Source organism: Megalops cyprinoides, chromosome 15 (assembly GCF_013368585.1).
Source record: "Megalops cyprinoides isolate fMegCyp1 chromosome 15, fMegCyp1.pri, whole genome shotgun sequence".
Classification (NCBI taxonomy): domain Eukaryota; kingdom Metazoa; phylum Chordata; class Actinopteri; order Elopiformes; family Megalopidae; genus Megalops; species Megalops cyprinoides.
Window position 1 is genome coordinate 27007921 of NC_050597.1, and position 24166 is coordinate 27032086.

General features: G+C 44.5%; 1 protein-coding gene across 1 annotated transcript in view; it reads left to right on the plus strand.

The window, feature by feature from the left end:
• The window catches only part of col13a1 (collagen, type XIII, alpha 1), a 109909-nt gene that overhangs the window by 24411 nt on the left and 61332 nt on the right, over nt 1–24166 (plus strand). The window lies entirely within an intron of this gene.

The following is a 24166-nucleotide window of genomic DNA, read 5'->3' on the forward strand; positions in this document are numbered from 1 at the left end:
GTGAACCGAGGCTCTGGTGGCTCAATCTGACCTATGACCCCCCCCCCCCCCCCCCCCCCCCCCCCCCCCACACACACACACACACACACACACACACACACACACACACGCACGCACTACCCGTGACTACCCACGATCGTTTTTGAAGGGGATTTAGCGCTTACGGGAATGGATACTGGAGGCCCTCTGAGGGGGTGCCGAGGAAGCCCTCTGATTGGCTCCCTTTCGGTGTGCGCATCCCGCAGCATCTGCTACTTTGCTTAATGCGGTAAAGACATTTCACAAGGACAGCAGAGAGGATGGACTGCGCAGAACGCATGTGTGCTGGGAAAGGGGCAGCGCACGCTAATCGAGGCTCCACCACTGTCCCAGACGGACAGGAAAACTTCCTTCATCCTTCATTTGCTAAGTCAAGCTAATAACCCACTGAGGCCTTTCGATAACAATGCACTGACAGGCTTTCGGGTCCTTGTTCAGGGAAGTCAAATTGAATAATCCAAGTCAAACAGTTTAATCGACTTGGTGTGGATTTTGGCCACCAGAAAAAAGCAAATGTCTAGTTTGCTGACTTTTAGATGGCCAGGCTTTGGGGGGAAAACATGAATGTCAGGCAATGGAATATGGGGGAGTAACAGTAATATTTTAGTGGTTATTTTAGCTTTAATTCCTCGGCTAGTAGCAGCCACCTCTCCCTCCCTCTACTAGTCTGGTGAAGGGGTTCCGAACGGATGTTTTTCTGTTCAGTCAGACCCCCACTGGCATTTTGCACTTCAGTGCACAGCCTCCTGCCCCCCCTACCTCTGCCACCACCCCCTTTCCCATCCTCCCTGTCCCCCTCTGTGTCTGTGATCCCCCTCCTCCATGAGCTAATTAGGCCCATTAAACAGATAGGCCCACATTTCCTCCTCTTTGTTTACCTTGGCTGGCTGTGATGGCTGTCACCCGTCGCCTTGTCATCCTCTTTTACTGCCCTTTCAACCTTTCCTCCGCCGGCTCCCTCCTCCTCCTTCTCATTCATTTAGCGGCAGGGCCGGGGGGTGGGATTGCTTCCTCCATTGCCTCAGCAGCCAGCTATAAATGAGGGAAAGTGTGCTTTTGAAAATTTAATACGAATCTTGTTTTTAAATCTTATATGCCAGGCCAGAAAAAGAGTGTGACTCATGATCAGAAAAAAATGTTCCATGAGGTTCAGTTCATTTACATTTACATTAATTATTTTAGCAGATGGATCAGTCCAGAGTGACTTATGAAAGTGCATAAAAGAAGGTTAGCCTAAAAGAAGAGCTAACACTAAATTGAGTGTTGAGTGTGTGTACCCTAAGTGGGTGCAAGAGGAAATTGGTTAAGTGCAAGAGGACGATACAGCAAATCTGTTTAAGGATATATCATGAATGTTCAGTGTTAGTTGAACCATGATTCAGTTTGAACGGATGAGTTTTTAGTCATCAGCGGAAGATAGACACTAAGTTTGTAGTTCTGACTTGTGGGGAGCTCATTTCACCACTGGGGGCCAGAATAGAGAACACATGTGACCAAGAAGATGGAGCCTTTCAGAGAGGGATAACGAGTCGACCAGAGTTTGTGGTCTGGCAGGAATGTATGGTTTTATAATGGATTGGAGGTAAGAGGGTGCTGTTACTCTTGCTGACCCATAGGCTAGAACCAGAGATTTGTATTTTATTCTGGCCACAACTGGTAACCAGTGGAGGGAGATGAGGAGAGGGGTGATAGGTGAGTATTTTATTTTGGGTGGTTATAGACAAGAGAAGCAGCAGCGTATTGTTTGAGCTGGAAGGGCCTGATTCGGTTCATGTGATTTGATATAGATCTCAGATCTTGATAAAATACATTGTGATGTTGTCTCTCATGTCTTTGGGCTATCATGGGGCTCTTAGGAGAAGCAACTAGCAATAGTAATTAGTGCAACTGTTTTTGAGGAGCATGACCAAATTGCCCTGAAGTTACAAATATACAGAGAAAATCCCAAAATATCCAAGGTGCCTTGATAAAATAAAAAGAGTACTTGAAAGACGTGATCTTTTAACAAGTGATGTGTTCATAGGCATGTTGTAAGGCACCTTGAGTCTTTTTTTAGACAGGCCTTTTGAAATTTCAGCATGGCTTTGCCACATAATCCCTCACAGAGCTTATCTGAGGGAACTTACAAGTCAACAAAGTCCTTTAAATTTAGTTAGAATTCAAGTTAATAATGGCAGTGCATGGAATATTGTATCATAATTTAGAGATTAGAGTGCCAGAGTGCACTTTCCTCATGATGAGTGCACACAGTGCATCTTTGTACTGATGTGTAAAACACCCTATTTTTTCCAGTACACCACAGTGAAATAGGAAATGATATGGAGACACCCATCCATGCTCTGTCAGAACGGGAACAAATGACAAATGTGTCCTTTTTGGCTGTGGAGAAACAGAAAGTGCAGGTCATGTCTTAATTTATTACTGTTATGGTTTCCCCCCCATGTTTTCTTGCTTAGTTTCCCTCCAATATTATTCTTTTGTTCTTATCACTTAAAGAGAGGAAGGAATAAATATTTCTAAATGTAAAACCATATCCACATTTCTCATCTGTCATATAAACATGCTCTACAGATTCAATTCTATATTACAGGACAGAGGATTCCTTTGGAAATTGTTCATGCTCAGGGCACCTGAGATGTGGTAAGGCTAGAACAGCCTTCAATGAGACGTGTGTATATTATATTGATGTCAGCTCCCACTTGAGTCAGAGTGGTAACAGCCCATGTCATGAGCCAGTCATGAGCAGTCTTAGCAGAGAGTTTATGAAGCTTAAACATTCTGGCAATACTGTTGTACATGAATTGAAATGCATTTGTTATGATTAGTCTAGTCTGGGAATTAAAACATCTTATACTATAATCATTTTGATTGGCTGAGGTTTCATCAAAGAGCTTACATGTTAATCATTTATATAACTGGATGTTTACAGCTGCAATTAAGTTTAAATGCTTTGTTCAGAGGTATAACATCAGTGCTGTATCTGGGGTTTGACCATGCAACCTTGTGGGCACAAGTCCAGGGCTCTAACCACCATCCCAGACTGGCTCCATATGCCATGTGCTGTTGAAAGTTCTTCATATCCAGTCTGCCTCAATGCCACAGAAACTCAAGAATACCCATCTGATTGGCTATAGTTATCGTCCACCAAGTCCCCTATTTCAGCTGCTTAAAAAACGCCATTCTCAATTCAAGCTGTGTTGCTTTTTGACTCGGGAAGGGAAACGAGTCCAAAGTGTTTCGGATTCCATTCGCAGAGTGGAATGTTGAGACTCCCACGACTTGAACCCGACTTCTCCCATTGTCCTGCGAAGACATTAGAGGCCAAAATGAGAGGAGGGAAAGAAATGTGGGGTGGCTCTATGCGTTCTGCAGCGACACTGGATCCCACCGCTGTTTCACAAGAAACAGAGAGCCCAGGACTTTGCGGTTGACTTCCAGGGAGAGAAAGGCTGCTATAGGATTGCTGGGATTCCATTGTTGTATGGGTCTCCGGTTACCGCGGAATTCTGCCCAGGCACTACTGGAACGAGAGGGGTTACCCAGGCCTGCACAGGTTCGGTGTTGACTCCAGACCATCGTCGTTTGGGGGGCCATCAAATCAGCCCTGCGGAGGAGGACCCCTCCCCTGAACCCCCCACCCGTCTGTCCATCTGTCTGTCCGATAATGAACTCACTGGGGTCTCGTGGAAAAGGAGAGCTTGACCGTGCTGCTGGCAGAGGCACAGCGTGGGAGGGGGGACAGAAGTCAGAGACTACGACGAGGCTGATTATATCAACAGCTCTCTGCTTGCCTAACTCACAATGCTGAAGCGCAGCAGTACTTACTGATTTCAGAGTTTTAGAAGCAGAACGAGTTCGCATGGCAGAGCATCAGGCAGGTCAAAAAACTGGTCAGCGCAGCTCCAGTTTCCCACAAACTCAACAGTTTACTTCATTTCAAAGACGGAAGGTGCTTGCCAACAACGCACCTCTTTAAGGACTCCTTATTCATTCTAGTTGGAAGCATACACAGTGCAATTCACATGCAAAGCAAAATTAGGACTTGGCTGTCAGTTAGTACAGAACATACAAAAGATAGATGGGATTTGGAAACACTTTTCTTCTTGTTTTTTTTTTTTTAACATTTTTATATCAGTGTAAAATGCTAAAATAGTTACCACACCAATATCAAGGATGAAAAGTAGAGTAACTGTATATTTAAGGAGTTTGTTCCCAGAACACATGAATGTAAGACTTTCCATTCTTGGCACATCTTTGTATCAGACAACATATGGTATGCAAAAAGTCTCTGCTTAGCAGCTCTGATAAGGAGGGACTTGCAGAGTGGCAGAAAATAGTTCTGTGAAGTCCCCACAGATATCACACTACCTATTCCTTTCTGATGGCGGATGCAGATTGTGCTGTGTCTGTAGCGATAGACCTTATCTGAGATTAGGCCCTGCTAGATCCTGCATCATCAGGGATGTTGGGGTGGAGGGTTGGAGTCCATCCACCGACCAACTTCCCCAGCTTTGAAATGGGAGAGCCTGGACACGTAGCAGAGAGGGGGGTGGCCTCACAGAGCCCAAACGGTCCTCAGCAGACAGAAAAAGGTCCCGCGGACAGTTGGTTTGCTCATTTAGGTGCCCTTGGCGGCCGTTTGATGTCCCCAAGATAAACACGGTTATTTACTGTGTTAAGAATCCGTGACAAGCCAGAGGGTGCCTCTTAAGGCAAGAGCCCGGCGCGAGTTGTCAGGCAGATGCGTGGCGGGGCAGAAGGCGATCCCAGGATTGCCCTGGGGCCTGAGATCTAAGGAGAGGTGCGTGGACGAGTCCCATACACTGCCCAGGAATGTTCTGACCTTGGCCTGCCCTTCTGACCCCAGGAGCCCTGCTCCACTGTACTTCAAATAGGCGGCTTCCCACAAGCTGCGCTTTTGCCCCGTGTTGCACTTGATTGCCAGTAATTAAATCAGCAGAGACTTTGCTTTTGGACAAAAAGGAAAATGTGAGATGTAGCTGAAAACCAGGGACACCATAACAATTAGCAATTTTTTTTTCGCATTGCCTGAATGTTATTTTCTCAGTAACATATACTGTGCATTTTGACTGTAATATTGTAAAATATTACAGTCAAAATATTATTAAATATTATTAAAGTAACTATTTTAATATTATTAAAGTAGTATTATTAAAGTATTATTAAAGTATTTAATATTATTAAAGTAACAGAGAATATGCTCAAAGATGCATTTGAGAATGGCTACTGAAAGGCATGTGGTGTATAGCAATTTTTTCATACTGGTGCCATACTGGTGCAACTGTACCATTTAACAAGGAGAAAAAGTCTGTACACAAATGCAAAAGCAGCTTATACCCCTGCCTCAGTGCTGGGTGTTTGTGATCACCACCTCATTTTTTAAAGGGCCAGTCAGAGCCCCTTCTCAGCATGGCTCTTCCCCAAAAGTGGGACAGTACCATGGGTGAGCATGCTCGCACCCCCCCTGCTTTTTCAATGTTAGCAGAGGGGCCCCCGATGAAAGGTGAAGACCTTCCAGATAAAGCAACTTTCCCAGGCACCAAACTTGATATCATAATTTACTGTACCCCAGCGCAGGGGGCTCCTCAGAGGCTGGGGGGGGGGGGGGGGACTGATCATTCTGTCAGGCCGTATGGTGGTAATCCAGGATTAGAGACCTTTGTATGGTGTGTCAGACCCCTGAAGGGGGCCTCCCTGTTTACCTCCTATCAGCACCAGATTCACAGGACCTAATGAATGAATCCAATCTGGGCCTCATAGACCAGGGGGATGGGGGTGGAGAGAAGGGACGGTATTCAGAAGACAACATTTCACCTACTAAGATTCAGCACTTTCATTAAGGCCATATGAGGACATACAGTAAAATGGATCTGAGTCCTACAGCTGATTCCATTTGTGGCCATATAGGTAGCATGTAGAGGGTAAGAGATGTTTATTGAATCCATTCTGCTAAAACACAAAGTAATACACCACAAAATATTCACCATTTGACAAAATGGCTCCCTTGTTAAACAGAATCCCTTACCCAATGGTGATGCTGTTATAGCTCACACATTCTGTAGCCCTTGGGTATATCAGCTGAAACATGTGAGGCACTTCGCTTGAGTAGCGCCCCTACCTGGAATCAGAGGACATTCACAAAGAGGCTAAATGTGGGAAACGCTGACGACAGTGCATTTGCGTGGTGGGGCTTTGCTCCTAGTGGTGCGTGCTCCGACAATGGACAGCGGCGGCTCACATGACACGGCCCAGCGGAGTGGTCTCGATGCCTTTGTCCTCTGGCGCCTGGGTGATTTGCGGCCCGTCGAAATGTTTGGCCCCGGCTCGCGGGTGTCCGTGCCACCGGAATGAACCTCAGAGATGTGAGAATTAAACAAACACCTGCGTTTAGCAACAGGTTCATTTTACAGTGCGCGCTCTGACACGGCTGAGTTATGACACGGCTGCGTTCCAGGTCGCTACCAAAACTCCACGGATGCCTTTGTCACCTAATTAAAGAAGAAATGTCGCTCTGTGAACATGATTGCAGTAAGACTTTGGAATGGCTAATCACCCATGTGATTCTGTCCCACAATATTTTTAAATGTGGCAAAGTTATTCAGGTCTTTGGAATGATAAAGGATGTGCATGAGTTTTGGTGACATAAATAATAGTAGTAACATGAAAACAATCTGAAGACCGACAGTCTTTATTTCGGTGGAAATTTGGAAGCAACGGCCGCTGGGTGAATTTGAGGCCTACCATGGTAGGCCCTTCTGATCCGCTCACTGGTTGTGAGGGCTGTGTTTAGTGGGAATCACAAAAGAAAGTAGAAATGAACTCTGGGAGATCCTGCTGGGACTTGACGGTGGTCCTGTTGTGCTTGACTGTCCCAGACGCCATCCCATGGAGCTGCTATCTTTTGCATTAGTTCTGTGCAAGGAGGACCAAATGGTGATGAAAATGGTCATGACTTGCTGCCACAGGGTTTCTGCCCGAGTGATCTGATGGGCCGCTAGCAAAGGTGGCCGGTCCGTGGGGGTCCGCTTTGTTTTGGGGGATCTGAAACACGGAACAACAGATGCTTCTAAACCCATGCTGTCACATTATATCTGTCAGGGGGTGTCTTTTGTCAGGAACACTCTAGTTTGGATTCTAATTAGCACCCAGAAGAGCCTGTGCTATTTGAGATCATTTTATTGGATTTCTTGTCATGCCTCATGGAGCCCTCAGTCTTTGAAGTCCACGTTTCTTCAGATGTGTGACCATCGACGACCTTGGTGTCACTCAACCCAAATTATTTTGGAGTGGGTGTGCTGAGTCTGCCTGTTTTGCTGTCTTAAATGGCATGAAATGTGAAATGAAAAATTAGGGAGAGTTCAGAAATGTATTTTTGGTAATGTTGTATTAAAAAATGCATTTCTTAAAACAAATATACTTAAGATAATTTAGACTTGTTGTGATTCAAGCACATTATCATGTGCCTCACAATAATATATAACCATATATCTAACCCCAAAGATGAGTGTACTTTTTCTGCAATCATTTATGAATCATCTTAGGCACATTTTAGTGTAGCACTAATACACTAAAAGGTACCTTTTCTTTATTGTATTTATAATGCAAGTACACATTACAAAACACTTTGGGAGTATCTTTGCAGTGTCATTTTCCTTCCACCTTTTCATAGGGGACCCTGTACACTTACTCACATAGCCTACCTGAACATGTCACCTGAAACCCTACCTGAATGTTCCCGCATACACAGAGCTGTTTTTTTTTTCATTCAAAAACCACAAACTCAGCATTTTGAATTGAGGATTCAAATGCAGACTGAGCTGCATTCATCCATGAGTTTTTTTTAAATGTGAGGAGATTCTTTTCAAAAAAAAAAAAAAACACATCTAGCCCAGGGCTATAGCAGCTTGAAGTTTGATCTCCCAGGCCTTTCAGGGGCTCAAGATTGTGGGGACTGTGAAGTCATTGTGGGACGAAAGAGGAAGCTGGATTTTTTTTTTCTCAGAAGAGCTTACTTCCTTCAGAGAGGGAACGGAGGCAGTGCCCTGGAGCAAGTGTTAAAGGGGAGTGCCTAATTTCTTGTCTCAGACTTGAAAAAGTCCATACGCTCACATCTAAAAGGCAAAAGAAAAACAAGTGCTTGTCTTTGTTTATTGGACTTGGATAATGATTTTTTTTTTTGCTTCTTCTGTGGATGGGATAAATCGTTAGGCCACTGTTGGTTATAATTTTCTGTGGTTGTTTTAATCACAAGGGTTTAACCATCTGCCCGTGGCGTTTCCTTTGGAACACCACAAGGGCATTGTTCTAAAGTGAATTCTACAACTGCATACTACAGGGTCAGCTGCCGAAGTACATTTTCCATATTAGCGTTTCCCAGGAACATTATGAAAGCCATAAAAAACAGCTCTTAATTGTAGGAGGAAGTAGTTGGGCAGACAGGCGGACACTGTTGAATTCTGTACCAAGGTAGCAAAGTGGCTGAACATGCCTGTTCCTACAGACCTTTGTCTCACAGTAAATACTCCTGACAGAAAACAATCTGTGGATGCTTCAAAAAGGGTTGAAATGTTGCAAAGAAAAATGACTGAACTGAACATTCACGTGTCAGAACCGGCATGGCTTCATCCCACCCTGTCCTACATTGGGAGGAACCCCCTACCTAAAGCGCAGCGTTTTGTTCCGGAAACCCAGTCGGGCCCTCCCGGGGGGAGTGTCACATTGAGGTCCGCATCCCAGTCACTCCCCTGGAATGCTCGTTTTGTTCTCTTCTCAGTGTCCTTGTCACCGTGCCAGGGCGCTCCACTGCGGATGAGGGGAGTGGCTGGCCAACCAAAACCACATCTGCGAGGTTGAGCGCCACGCGAGCACCGTGGGTAGGTCACAGGGTGGCAGGGGATGAGGGCGGCCAAAGGCCTGGGAAGGCAGCTGATTGGATGTTTGAAATAGCTGATTTTATGTGGAGGAATCCGTTTTCAGTCAGTCAGTGCTAGGGACACCTGTAAGAGGGCAAGTCTGAATTTCAAGAAGGCACGCACTTGTGAGGGGGAGGCATATAGGATGACTTGGGTCGACGGGGCGGGAGTGGGAGAGCCAGGTTGTGCGGCGGACCCGCGGGCCAGACACGCAGGAAATCCCTTCAAGATCGAGCAGTGAATTCCTGGCTGCGCAGGAACCGTCTGCGCAGTGGCAGGGGCGTCTGGAAAGTGCGTGGCATTGGCCATTTGCACTGTCAGAGTGCGGCCCTGCGGAAACCAACTCCGGGCATCTGGTGTCTGCACCTTCTGCAGGGAGAGAGAAGTGGGCGCGACCGAGCCAGAGCATTTGCTGGAATGGCTTGGGAGGACTCAGCAGATTTCAAAATAAGTGCTTCCTCTGTCGCAGGTTGCCACGGCAACAGGATGCAAATAGAGGACAGACGTGCAACCTTGATTATAGGCTCTGCTTCCCACAGATGTATTCCAGTACTTGGGATTATTGTGTTCGCATATGATCTGCTTGTTTTGACATTGTTAGAAACATTGAAACACACTAACATAAGCACTACACTAAATAATATGTGTTTTTTTCTCAGTGAGGATCTTTCATATTGTAGGTACTAGCTAGCTGGGAAGTAAACACACCACTTGTGTGCGTGGCAATTTTATTGATTCTGATTCCTGTAACACAACACTGACGAGGTGCTCCTGTTCTGGTCTGGGATTTCGGTTCGGTGGCACACAAGATTATTTTGAGACGTAATGGAGAAGGAGATGAAAATGTTCTCAGTGTCCCCGGCAACAGTCCTTAACTAAGCACTGCGAGTCTGTGGACATAACAGAAACAATTTACAAGCGCCATACGTGGTTTGGGTCTGATTATTTTTGCTCTTGGTTTGTTTCAGGAGATGGATTACAAAGGTTCCTTACCAGCACCTGAATTGTGCGTGTATGTATGTGTATCTGTGTGTGTGTGTGCGTGTGTGTGTGTGTGTGTGTGTGTGTGTGTGTGTGTCTGTGTCTGTGTCTGTGTCTGTTTTGTGGGGGGCAGGGGGGTTGTGGGTTAGAGGTTTGTCTTGTCAGTCATAATTTCATTCAGCTGGACCAAGCCTTGTGTTTGTGGCAGAGTCTGGTTTTCTCATCTAGACATTCACCTTCTAGAGGAAACCTAATACTTTCATCTGATTTTTTTTCAGCAGTTGACTTTGTTTGTCTTTTTAGTAGACTTGTCATCCTTCAACAGGCCTGTGTTTATTTTGACATTCTGTTTAGGGTAGTAAAATAGACAATTGATTGGACAGGCTTGGCTTCTTTGGAGAAACAGTGGAGCTATCCTCTCTTCCACGTCTTTGCTGTTTATCACAGGACTACTGTATTTCATCTCTTTTTTTCATTTATAGTGAAGTGTTTATTTTTATCAGGGTTAAAGTAGCCGCAGTTCCACTTGAAATATATACACTTGCCTCAGCATGGCATATGGGAATTACATTAGAAAGCAAAACTATTTTATAGCAAAAAAAGACTTTAAAAAGGAATACTTTAGTCAGAATACCCTTTTTTCATGGAAAAGAAGCAGGACGATTGTCTTTATGGAAAAACAATTACCTTGAGATGTCGTAATATTAACCTGCTTCATATTTTTCAAGGTAAAAGCCAAGTAACTTGAAATAAAAAATTATTCCAGCCTCGATCTTAATCAGTTTAATTTCTTTTGTGTTATATAATTCAGCCCTTTTTTGGAATTCGCAATCCATAGACCATTTCTACAAAATATATGATGTTTCCAAAAGGGAAAAACACTCCTGCATTTGCCTGGTTTATTTAGCTTCTGCTGCTCCATTTCTTGCTTAATTGAAAGTGCACACAGCAGCTGCGTGATTACTCTGAAAAAAACATAGCTATTTTTGTTTTGCCTTATTCTGTGCATCTGTGCAGTTTGGGCAGTGAGTGAAGAGTCATGTGTACCATGTGCACAGGATGAGTTATGCCCCTGGCATTCCAGCAGTTTGGCTAATGGCTGAGGGAAGATGTTAGTTGGAGGATAACAGTATTACCAATGGAAAGATGAGCGATTTTTAGCATGAGATTTTGTCATCCTCTGATCTTTACTTGGCTTGTGTATTGATTTCTTTTTCAGTGAAACCTGCACTTAGCCACTGCTTTTACATTGTCTGCAGTCCCGTATTCCTCCGCTAAAATGGAATGTGCAAGATAATATATGGCTACTGTAGTTGCTTTGCCAAGCTAAGGTCACAATGCATCTCTCCTTTTATGTGCCTCAGAACCCCGCCCACTGTCCCAGTCCCAGTGAAACAGCACCAGATAAGTTATGGGGGCCAGGAATTTCACTGTTGGTTCCTGCTCAAGAGGACTGTCCAACACATGCGAATCTCAGAATGTTTCTCAAACTTACCATACACAACGCTAGTGGAAAAGAGTTATAACATCCCGGGTGATAGTTCGGACCCAAATTCCACCAATAAGGATGCAGGAGTCCATGAAAATAACAAACGCCAATGTCAGTAACTCAAGCAAAACTGCCATGAAACCTTGAAAAGAAGTCACTTTCCCATGGATTCAATCAACAATGTCCTCAACTTTAACCCATACATTAATGCAAGTGTTCCTCATAAACACAGTTTGACAAGTCCAGCCGTTACCACAATTAATGAAGAAAGTTGTGTTTACATCGATGAAGTCATGCTCGCTTTTATTTGTAAGGGCAAATTAAGGACACATCTAGTGGTTAATTTTATTATGGCACTGAATTAATCTTGGAAATTGTTCTCTTTTTCGAATAGCGCTTTCCCACAAGAGTGCAGTTTTTGATTTAGACCATGAGTTATCTCTGTGCCATCTTAAAGTCTGCACAAATCCACCACAGTGGAAATGCTTGTATGCATGTGGGCATGTGGGACGTTTTGTTCGGCGTCCAACATCAGGCCTAAGGGTGGACACTTATTTTGGGGTGGACTGGACCACACAGGACATACCTCCAGATTCGGGGGATGCTTGCCAAATGAACTGGTCAACAACCTTCCCTTCCTAAATACGGTTTTCGGACTCTTTCAGTATGTATGTAATACGTTTCACTTCCTAAGAAAGCAAAAACTCTCGGGAGTGTGGATTTAAAGCCAGAGTGTTGTGTGTGTGTATGTGGAAGTGTGTCTGACTGGTGTATGTATGGTGTATGGTGTATGGGTGATGGGTGTACAAAATACATAAACAGCATGACATTAGGCACATTATCCTGGTGTTGTGTCTCCAGAAGTATCGTATGCACAGGGCTATGTCTCACACACACACACACACACACACACACACACACACACAGATCCTCTCACATGCTCTCCACTCAGACTGCACTCACATAAAAAGTAACATTTTCATTAGAAGGAAGGGAGCTAAGGCTTGCATTTAAATGGCATGTAAAAGCAAGAGAGGACAGTGTAATTGTTGAGTTTGCCAACATACCTACAGCCTTACCTTTAAAAAATGAAAGAGCAATGTGTATCAATCTCCGCAGATGGCAAACCCATTCACTCTCCTCTCAATCAAAGCTAAGTGGGCCACCGTTTGGGGCTTCTAAACACTTAGATTCTTGTGATGTTTATTCCAATAGGTCTGTTCTTTCACTCGCCCGATGGGCACACCGGCTCGTCTGGTTTCCCTTTAAGGCTGGATGCGGCAGAGTGCTTGCTGGCCCAGCGCCAGCCCAACACATGGAAAAGGCATTGAGTTCTTCTCATTTATTTCAGCAATGCGGCGAAGTCTGCTCTCCGAGCTTCTGTTTTAATAACTCTGGCCTAGCGAGACACCCCCCACCCCACCCCAACCCTGTCACCCCCATCCCAGTAACCCTATATTGGAGGCATCAACTGAATTCCCAATCACACTTCATTCAGCGCTTGGCTGTGAAACCGAGTTCTTCATGTGCGTGGTAGCGGTCCCCCAGCCTTCGCGTCTGCACCATGTCACGCGCAGATGTGACAAAGCTGAGAGATGACAGACTCTGCTAAAGGGGACCCCTGGAGAGCCCCCATTTTGTTTAGTTAGATCAAGTGTGGATCATGGGGAGACTAATTGTTATATACATTAAGTAATTATGTTTTTTTTTTTTTTTTTACAAGGGTTACAGCATATGTTAATGTCAACCCCATAAATAGTTTTTCCCGGTGAACGATTTAACAGTTACACCCAATTATTTGTCATGGGTCATTTCCCTTATGAACAGTATTATGCTGCTGCAAGTGCCATGTTCATGTGTGAGTGCATATCAAAGGCTGCGTTCATGAGGTTGGCCTTCATCTTTCTGTACTGTAAGCTTTATCACAGAGCACCCTGTTGCACCGGTTTGATTCGTGAAAATATGTGACCGTCTTTCAGTACGTTTACCATATCGTGTTTTCCTTAAAGTTTCTGCACAATATTTCAAACATGGCTAGCGAGTTAGCCTCTTTTATCTCTGTTATTCGTTACTCCAACACACAGGCTGTGCAGTACTGAGGCATTAATGCAGAATGACTGTTCTCTGGCTTTTGTTTTTACGTGACAGATCCTTTCTCCCCAAAGGTCAGACTTTGAATCGTTTTGTCCCGTTTCGAAAAATAACGCGTTCCTCTTGGGGTGCTCTCTCAGCATTACCCTCTTCTGTTACGCATTTAATTGGCTCCGAAAGACCTGAGGAGCAGACAGAGGCAAAGCACACACGCCGCGATTAGCATCGTCTCAGCATAAAGGCTAATGCTGGATGTTCCGTTCGTTAGTTAAATAGCTGTTGTTTTAACCTTTTGCAAGTTGCCATTCGTCTTGCATAAGTAATGTGTTTGTGGGTTATAAATCGGTAGGGCTTCCCCTCGTTAAAGAGCCCTCGTTTGTGTTAGTGCGCGGTCAGAGGAAGAGCAAGGCGCCTGTTTGCTTCTGGCCACTGATGTGGCAGACGTCTCCTCTCAGTCCCAGAATGCAGTTAGGACATTAATCAGGCCAGGGCAGAGAGGCAAACTCTTGTATACATCATTACTACTATATGCCATAATATATATTTATATATTGTATCATATATGTCTCACTATTATGGCACTGTTAAAGTTATTGATGCATTTTGAACTTGAACAGTTTTATTCAAATAATTGTTTATGGTCAGTACCACAATGTACACACAGTACCTACGTGCACATACATGTTACAAGTTAATAGCTTTAATTAAAGTTAGTGGGGGCTTTCTGCTTTGTGGTTTGTTCTAAGTTTTAAATAATGAGGGTAATGTTGCCTTTTTTCACAGAACACTATGGGCTTGCCCTGTTTAGTATTTTGTATCTGTGGCATGAAAATGGGAGTTGAAGGCATGGCAGCCAATCCATGCCCAGACACTGAACTGCAAATAACTCTGTAAAGGATTCAGTCAGCTGTGAAGGGGAGCACACTGTGTCTTAATCTCAAAAAGTTACCTCATTAGACAAAGTCATCTTGTGCTGAAAGGCGCTCTGGATATTGGGCAATGCCAAAAAAATCATACAGGTCACAACAGGAAGGGTGGAAAAATGGCTGTGGTTGCCCTCTAAATAACAGCTGTGCTCTCTTTTCTGGGGGGGAAAGGATCCAAACACCACTATTAAATTATCACCTAGCTCTCATTAGGATGTTAAGAACAGGCAGAGGAATGCACCTACTGTAAAGTGTAGCAGCAACGAGTTTGATTCAGCGCTGTTTAATTTGGCTCATGCCAGACTATTTAGGAAGTGCATAACATGACATTATTTTTCATGGCACAAGGCCATTGAGGGATGGTTAAGGATCACAATAGGGACCCCTACGGTGTTAGCTTTAGGAACATCCTGAGAAATTGCACAAGGTCGTCTGGCGTTTGCAGCTAAAACATAATTCTGTGCAGCGGAAACAGAGAAGCCTCGCGCACGTACATCTGCAAGGGGCGCCTAGTCTCAGAGAGCACAAAGCTTAAGAGAGCCGTGGCTTAATCGCTTTTGCATCTGTCATGTTCTGTCAGGTGCTAATGCCATTTTCCTTTTTAATCTGCGTTTTATTTACGAAAGATAACCTGACCTTCGGCCAGGGGGAGGCAGGGGGGCTCTTTGAAAGGGGCGGAGGTCGGAAAAACAACTGTCCTTTATGCGTCCTCTGACGTCCCCCCCCATTTGCTTCAAAGGGTACCTTTTGTGCCAGTGAGCTCAAACGCTTTTCTCCTTGACTTTTGTGCTGCACCAATTCATTGCCTAAGGTCCAACAACGGTCCTGAGCAAACAAAGCCAACCTGTCAAAGGGAATGAAAGGAACATGCATTTCAATGCGAGCCCACTGTTTACTTGATGAAAGAGGAAAGGGAAATCCTTACTAAAAGCAAGAGCTGGACGTGGAAGGCCTGACCGCGCATTTCAAATGATTATGAGGATTGTCCACACGAGCGGTCGGAGCCGGGGAAAGTCAACAGTGGCTACTGTGATCCTGCGGATTTTTTCGTTCTCCCCAACTAATTAAGAACTGAATATCCGCAGCATATGGCCAATAAATAAATATGTGTCACACATTTTAACACAAACAGAAAAATATATTTGCCTTGTATATTTGCTCTCATATTTTAACATACATTACTGAGTATGAATTTTTCACATGGCTTAGTAAAACAAATTTGGACGTCTGCGAGCTCTTAAAAGATGTTGACCTTTAAATTTATTCCAAACAGGTTTTTCTTCTCGCCCCCTAAATTTTAATGAAACATTCCATAAACCAGCTGCAGAACTCGAAATGTGAAGGCGAACAGGCACCCATCCGAGGGTGTCTCACCGCACACGGCAAGATCTTGTCAGCATCTTAGATGTTGGACCGCTTGCAAACGTGTAACTGTGACTGAATTCCACTGGAGCTGAAACCTCGATTGTTACTGTTTCAAGTCTGTAATTTAAACAGGGGGAAAAAAAGGCTGTGCAAAAACAAAGCAAGATTTATGCAGCCCTCTCCCTGCAGCTCAGTTCAATGGATTGAAGTAGGAAACCTTTCTTCTGTCCAGACTCGAGTAGCTGCTTGGACCTTTTAATGTATGCTTTCCCTCCGAGAGCAATTTGGGAGAATAATGGTAAAGTCAAGTTAATGGTGCCCTTTCTGGCACAAAGACAATGCTGTCTTTGTGTTGATCTCCTGTAAGAAGCACATTATTTAATGTAATTTTTTAATCTCGGATTTAGTTTTTTTCTCTTTCTCTCACTCTCTCTGTTTTTGGTCCAAGGTTGTTTGGGAAAAATTTCAGTCTTTACCAAGCCCTCTTTTTTGGCATCATGCACCCACTAGGTAGATACAAGTTCTCTTTCTGCAGACATTCAAGAATTGGCAACCACTGAACAGAGTTGTGGATACCAACGGAGAGTTTATTTAGAATTAAGGAAAAACAGTCAGGTGTTCATCCATTGCTGTTGTGTGTACAAAGATATATACAAAGAGATATAAAAGCTGTAGCTGTTAGCTGTAATCAGCATAAACAATTCCAAGCTGTGTCAGTTAACAAATGAAACAGTTGAAAACAAACTGGGATTCTATAAAACAATGTCATCATTTTGGGGGTTCAGCTAGCAAAGGGAGTGAGCCTCACTTCATGGTGTCCAGTCATTTGTCCTCCTCACGATATGAGTATGGCCTCGCTGTTGCCTGCAGGGAAAACAGGGCCTTTGTTTGGTGTTCGATGTCATGAATCACCTGGTCAGAATAGCTGTGGCCTCGGGCATGTGACGCCTTTGACTCGATGGGGGGACGAGAGAGGGGCCTGCCCTTTCTTTTCACACGGAACGTCAGATCGCGTGCGGACCGCGGCGGAGTCGAGGGATAACGGCGTCGGTCGGAAAGCCGAAGTCCCAAAACGGCGAGTGAGAACAGGACACGGAGACACGGTCGGGAGCTCTGAGGAGGTCTTGTCATACCGTGCATGCTTTTCCAGGAAGCTTCTCTTTCAGCGCTGCTTAGACCGGCGATATAAATAACCTGTGAGTGGGGCACCGAAGATCCATACCACCTCCCTAAGCACCAATTCACATTTTCACCACACGAGGTGCCTTGTCATGGCCTCTGTCACGTCAGGGGAGATGAAATAACCAAATGTAAAGTAAGAACTTAAAAAAGTTTCTGTGTTTGGCGAGGGGAACCGTAACGGATGAGTCCACTTACTCCAGCTTGATAAAGTGGTCTGGAAAGGAAGTGGTATTCAGTGTCCGCTTTCATTTCCTGAAAAGAGCAGGAAGCCGAATCTTTGAACAAAAGCGCTGTTCCGCATGCGCCCAGAATTCGGCTGATTAACTTCTGCAAGAAGACCTCTCAAGGTCAGGTAGAGGTTACTCCGTGAGAGAGTCACATGCACTGACAGCTACCTGCTCCAAAAAACAAAAATATGAATTTTTTTGCTGCTTGTGCATCTGTGTATGTATGTGGACGCATACATGCACAGATATGTGTAAACTTTTGTTGAGAGAAGAAATGGGATAACCTTTACAAAAGTTAAACACAATAACCATTCCTTCCCATTAGATTCTTTATGAGATTACATCAGTAAAGTCCAAGCCAAGAAAGGTTATAAAAGATATTAATTTTGCATTTTGACTGTAGCTATGACTCATATTTAACAAGGTAACAAAAGCAGAAAGGGTTCCTTGTTGAAACTGACTTCTCTTTGCACACAGCTTTTGTCCCTTGTGGTGAGGTAATGATAATATTAATATTGATCTCAAAGTGAGGGAGTAAGTCTCCCTTTCCTCTACTAATGTGTAAAGTATAGCAACCGTTTTGCAACAGAATGCTAACCACGCATTGGTTGAAGTGGAGAGTGAGGGGCTCCTTTTGGCCAGTCAATCCAGGGGATGACCAAAGAGCAAGACTGAGCACTCCAGACTGAGAATTTGGCCAGGGCGCTTGGAAATCTCCTGATCTTTGCAGTCTTTGTCATGGGATCTTTACCAACCAAAATGAGCCAGAGTCTCAGAGTAACGTCTCACCTGTAAGACGTCTGCTGTTTTGGAAATCAAGTTTTCCACAAATAAAGACTGCCCAGGACAACTTCAGACGAACATGGGAGGGATCAGGGTGACGAACTGTCAACTTGTCTAGACATGATATTTTTGTGGAGCGCTTGGAATCTGATCAGCCCTTTGTTAGTGTTTATTGGTTCCCTGCAGATGGCCGAGGTGTGCGCGGTCGGATATCAGATTTTTTAAAAGGCAACTAATCTTTTTTGTCTTTCGGAGACACCATATAGCCGCACTTTTATTGGAACCCGAGTGGATTTATATATGACGAGGTTATATATAACGGTAGTGAAAAGATGGATGAAATTCGTGAAATGATTTTTCCAGAGCTGAAATAAGACATGGAATTTTGTCAAACAATAGAAGTGGAAAAGTTCAGCTCTCTGTCGTTACCCGGGCCGATACGCCCAAGTAAATCCAGTCTGCTGTTTGCACAACTGTGGGAACAGCTCCTTGAAGTGTGAAATAGCACTCGCAGGAAAAAAAGAAAGAAAGAAAAATCGACAGGCTGATGTTATTGCAAAGTATCCTGTTCCAAAAAATAAGGATATTGGAATGGTTTTACTCTGGAAGTTAAAGCACAACAGCCAATGAGAGTGGGAAGAAAGCGCAGTTTATGTACTGTCTTGTTTTTCTGCCATTTGTTAGCTGCTGTTATCAGCCTTCACAGCCATTGCTGTGCTTTCTTTCAATTCTTTCTAAGCAGATTGATGAAAGTAAAGATGATACTAACTGAGGAAGGCCAGTGTTTCATATGGTGGAAGTGCTATGAAGCGGACAGGTCCAGCTGCCTGTTTCGCCATTATAAAGGACTTTCACTGTGCTGCTCGCTATTATGTACAAAGCCTGCAGCTATACTTTAACTAGCTCAGCAACTGTACTTGCCTCTGCCGTCAAACCATCATTTACACCCCTGTACATGTCAACAAGGCCAGTGCGGGAGCATTACATCACTGCAGTGGCCTAACGGGGTCCTTCCAGAACCAAATGAATCGTGTCTTGCAACGATTGCCGTTAACCCCGTCCTGTAGCTGGGCTAAATGTAAACATAAAACATGCATAACACACTGCTCCAATAAAAATTCCCACCAACATGATTATGGCAAGGGAGCACTCAAGTCATTCTGTTGATATAGCTGCACAGTTTCCCCTCCCACAATCCTTTGAGGGAATGATAAAGGCTGAAATGAAATAAGTGTTTGGTTTGGAGGTTTCTTGATGACTGTATGCATGTGTGTGTAGACATGTATGTATGTATTTTGCATAGCATTCTGTATGGGCCCATGGCACTGTCCCTTCAAGCTTGCATAACACTCACCATTGCGTTTGGCTCTGCTTGTTGGCCTGTGTAATGAAATTCCTGCTCTACGCTTACAGTACGGAAGCCTTAAGGCCGATACATTTGTTCAGGGCACTACTGTGTTTACGGGGGGGCAACTGGAGGCGCAGGGAATCCAAGAGATTGAGGGGTATTTTCAGCACCGGAATTCCACGGGTTATTCCTGGACGTATATTGCAGAACGCTGATCGTCTCAAGATGGTATCCCACCTGCCCCGGGGCCTCCACGAGCGCCAATGCACTCAAACGACACTAAAGGTCACATCAATATAGCAACAGGGGGGAAATGACAGCTTTTTTACGTTTTATTTGACTAAGCCCCATGTGTCTGATCCTATTGGGGCTTGACAGAGTGGCATCAGAAGTTCACAGGTCATAGAACTGATCCTCACACAGATTCAGCACAGCCTAGTCCTAACTGGCTTGAAAGGGAAGAGGATTTCTAATACTCCGATTACATAAAAGCTGTGCTTTTTATTTGATGGAAGAGTTTGGGTTTTTTGGTGTCTCATCAGTAATAAACACATAGCTCATTGAATAGAACGACACAGGACAGACAGTCTAAAAGCAACATTAACAGGTGTGGTTTAAAAAAAAGTAACAACTGATGTAGGCAGGCAGCATTAGGCCTCCCTCTCTCAGACTGTGTGAAACCACAGGTTCTTACAAAGGCAACCAGCAAGCAGCACCCAACTTGATTACGACAGACAATTTCTGCGGATGCGCCGCGTTAAGGGAATGCGCTGTAGCCCGCACTGTCCACATCCGCAGGCTGAAATGCAGCCCATTGGTGTGTAAAGCTCCTAAGCCGGGGTGTGCAGAGTGAGTCTACTGAGCGTCACCACTTGGACTATATTTGAAGCTTCCCTTCCAATGTGCCTTTGGATCAAGGTTGTCTATAGATGTCCCAGAGAGGGATGGGTAACAGGATGTGATGGTGGGCTTAGTATGCGGCAGGAATTCAAGTACACGCTTCCACATGCTTGCGTGTGGGAGTGTAGTCTTTCGCTTTGCGCCACATGGCCAAAGAGTTATTGGAGTCCCCCAAAACTCTCCTCCGCCCACTGCTGGCTTGGGCGGGTGTAATTTATAGAGCTCCCAGCCTCTCACCGTTTGCTTTGCATGGGTTTGCAACACCCCATTTATTATCATTGGATTTTTTTTTTATTTTATGAGGCTGCATGCAGAGTGTAGGCCATTCACCTAAAGCACAGAATACTGAGGCAATAGTTAGGCAATATCCCTTTCCAGGCCGATCGTGAGTGTTTCTGTTCTGGACAATAGCAGCAGATGCTCTCTGTGTAGAATTGGTACACAGACGGTTCAACTTGCAGTACTAGCAGGAGTAAACTTGTCTCTTCAATGGATTTCTTTATAATTCCTGTTGCAAGTATTTGCAGAGGAGTACCTTGTCACTAACTCATTTTGAATTCAGTACATAAAACATGAAACTGTGTAAGTGTCATTCTAAGCCCACACCAAGATTTTCTGTAATTTTTTCAGGTCTCATGATTACAAATAAATGACCTGATAATCACCATATTATTGCCACTCCAGCACATAGACGTAATTTTTTCCTTTTGAATAAACTGAAAAGTAAAACTGAGAGTGTTGCAAAGGATAATGTATTTCAAATGTGTGTAATATGTATTAGATTTTTCCTATTCAACCTTTGGAAGAGAAAAAGGAATAATTCAGTGTGGGATGTTACGCAACTGTAAGACGGACACAACTACAGCAGTGGCATATTAATGCCAAGATATCACCAGTTTGGAAGAAAAGGGGAATACCATCAGTTTGCCATCAGCTTAAAAGATGCACATAGCTGGAATAACTGTGGCACATACACTGTAAGAAACACATCTAGAGCTAAATTCTGTCCATAGTTCTATTTTGGCTGGTTCATGGAAGTATACAGTCAAACAGGCCTTGCCTGGGCAAAGGGATATTGCCTCAGTCAGTGTGGAATGTAGCCCCTTCGCTAACTGCTGGTTGTTTTCAAACCAGGGCCTCCTGGGTCGAGAGGAAAGAGAGGTCGCAATGGGGATCCAGGTAGGTCTCCCAGCCCTTTTGCTGTTCATTCAGCTTCCAGGACCAGGCCAGCCACTTTTTTCATGCTTTTTAGTAACCTTTGAAATTTTTGTTTTTTTCCCTAAACATCTCTCATACTGTGAGATGAGAGATGTGATTGGAGGGATCGGAGGGTGTGGTAGGTAGATGCAGTAGACATCTGCTATGTTCGGTACAAATAGCCCATCGTCAAAAGGATGGAGGCCATTTTAGTTTGATTTGGTAGCTCTTAATGGCTGTCACTGCTGCTTGGTAGCCATTGGTGGGACTGTGGTGGGAGTGATTAAGGAGTTGGCCTTGGGAATTCAGAGCCACAGTGTTGCTGGTTAGAATCCCAGGTTACAGGTCACTGATACAGAAGTATCGAATCTGAAGTGAAATATCCAGCTGTGTAAATGGATAATATATAAAATTTAGTGGTGTTTGGCATTTAGTGTGTCTGCTGAAGGAATTAACATGTGTCCGTTTAGCCTTTTCTGCGGTGTCTGTTTACGGCAATCGAGGTTCAACGAATCAGTGCCCACCATGGTCACCTGATCCTCATTGGTTTTCTTGAACGTTTTCACCGCCATACATTAAAGTCTCTGATGATGTAAGGGGGAGACATACGCCTCTGAAGTGCCTTCTCCAGTAATGCTCTCAGGCCACTCTGGACCCACTAAACCTCTTGTCCAACGGCTCGGTTCTGACATTTATGCGACCCGAGGCCTGCAGGAGGAGAAAAGTCGATAAAAGTATGCGCCAGCTCAGCAGAAGCTTTGAAACATGCTCACTCGGATTACTGCGAAAACATTCCCGCAATAACAGGAAAGAGAGGAATATATGCGCCCCCAGCCCCCAAAAAAACAACAATTTGTCTTTGAATGATGATAAGTGGGACTGTGTCATTGGTCATCTGAAGGGGCGCCACTTGTTAGGCCACACACAGGAATATGAAGGAAGGAAAGTACCCTGCACCCCCCTCCCCGAACCCGCCCCAGCTTGTGGATCCTCACGTGCGTAAAAAGATTTTTGAACAGGACTGCTGTTCATGGCTTCCGCCTCTCAATTTGCGGCCGATTCTCCGGGTTGTCCAACAGAATGTAGCACCAACCTCTGCACTCTGTCTTTTTAAATCACAGTGCAATGCACCACAGGGCTGTATATCCCCACCCCACCCACCGATTACTCATTCCTCAGGAAAGCTCCTGTCTCGTCTCTGCTCCACGTCTCCCTTGACCGGCTCCAGGCCATTTGACAGAGGCAATCATGTGCTCACTTCCATTTTTCACGCTCTTTTTAATTCAAACAGGCTGCGGACCTTATTATATCCTTCTGCAACCTCCTGTAAGTTCACCTGCTTGATCCGATTTTCAATTATCCCCTCCTGAACAAATTTTTCTGACAGCCTTATTTGTGCCGTGCATAGCTGAAACATGAAACCAGACAAAATAAGTTTTTATGATCGCAACGACAGAATTCAGTGTGACATATGAGGAAATGATTTGTCATTTGCGATTTATCGGCATTGGGATCGGCAAATGCAGTGATCTTTCACGGTCTTGAGGTTGACACGATTCATTGGCTTGTTGGATTATGTGATAAGAGCTTTAAAAACTCAGTGGAAGGTGTGTGTGTGTTGCATCCATGATACCTGTTGAGTTTGTGTGCACTGGTGAGCTTTGACCTCACTGAAGGTGCGGTGGTTTTGACTGAAGTGTCATCATCATAACAGAGAGCACTTCAAATGGTTACCACACCATTCTTGCATTTCTGAAGAATACAGTGTAAAATATGCTTACTCATTTATGAAGTGAACTTTCCAGAAAGTCCACTTTTGTGACCTGTGAAAATGATTGATTTAATTCAGTGTGCCCTGTCACCTCTGGTCCCTGTAGCTTATCTTGCCAGATGAAGATATAACAGAGTTACTGCATTGTAAATATGCACATTTGTAAGTATGTGTCTGTTTATGTAACTGCACCTCATATTTTAGTAATGACAGGTGAGCTTTTTTCAGTCGTTTGCAGAAATGGCATGTAAACATAAACCGGAGCGGGACCCTCCAAGGGATACAGGGGTTATCTTTCACCCGCTGCTTGTTATAATTTGTTAAGAGCCTCAGGAAATGGCAAGGAGGTGATTTGAGATGGCAGAGGGGTGAGGGGTAGTGAAATATATTATGTCCCTCTGAGTTTGGCCTGTCTGGCTTCCCCAGTGAGAAAAAAAAGGAGGGGAAAAAAGCAGGTCGCCTCATGTCTTTTGGATGGAAGGGATAGACAAGGGAAGGTGGGCGGGGGAGCGTGCTCCCCTTTGGGGTGACCCGGCTGAAGTGTTGCATTACCGCCCTCTGTGCTGCCTTTCCCCCCCATTTCTCATCAATCTACTTCTTTACTGTTGGTCTCCTCAGGGTCCCCACGCTTTCTCAGGGAAGGGAAACGTCCCAGACAAGAGTTGGGGTCTCTGGAGGGGATTGAGGTGGGGTGGAGGGGAAACATTAATTTTTCAGAAGTATGAGCTACTGTAGGAGATACCAGCCCTTTAATGAATGCCTTGATGTATGCTCCAAATGCACTTCAATAAGTATACAGTTTCCACCTACGCACTACAGTCAATTACCGGTGTGCCCAGGAAGGACATAGACTCCAATGATGTCCATCAGTAGTTTTTTCCCGCAAGTGGCGTCATGTTGCGTCTTTTTTTGTTACATAGACCCAGTGTGTTTA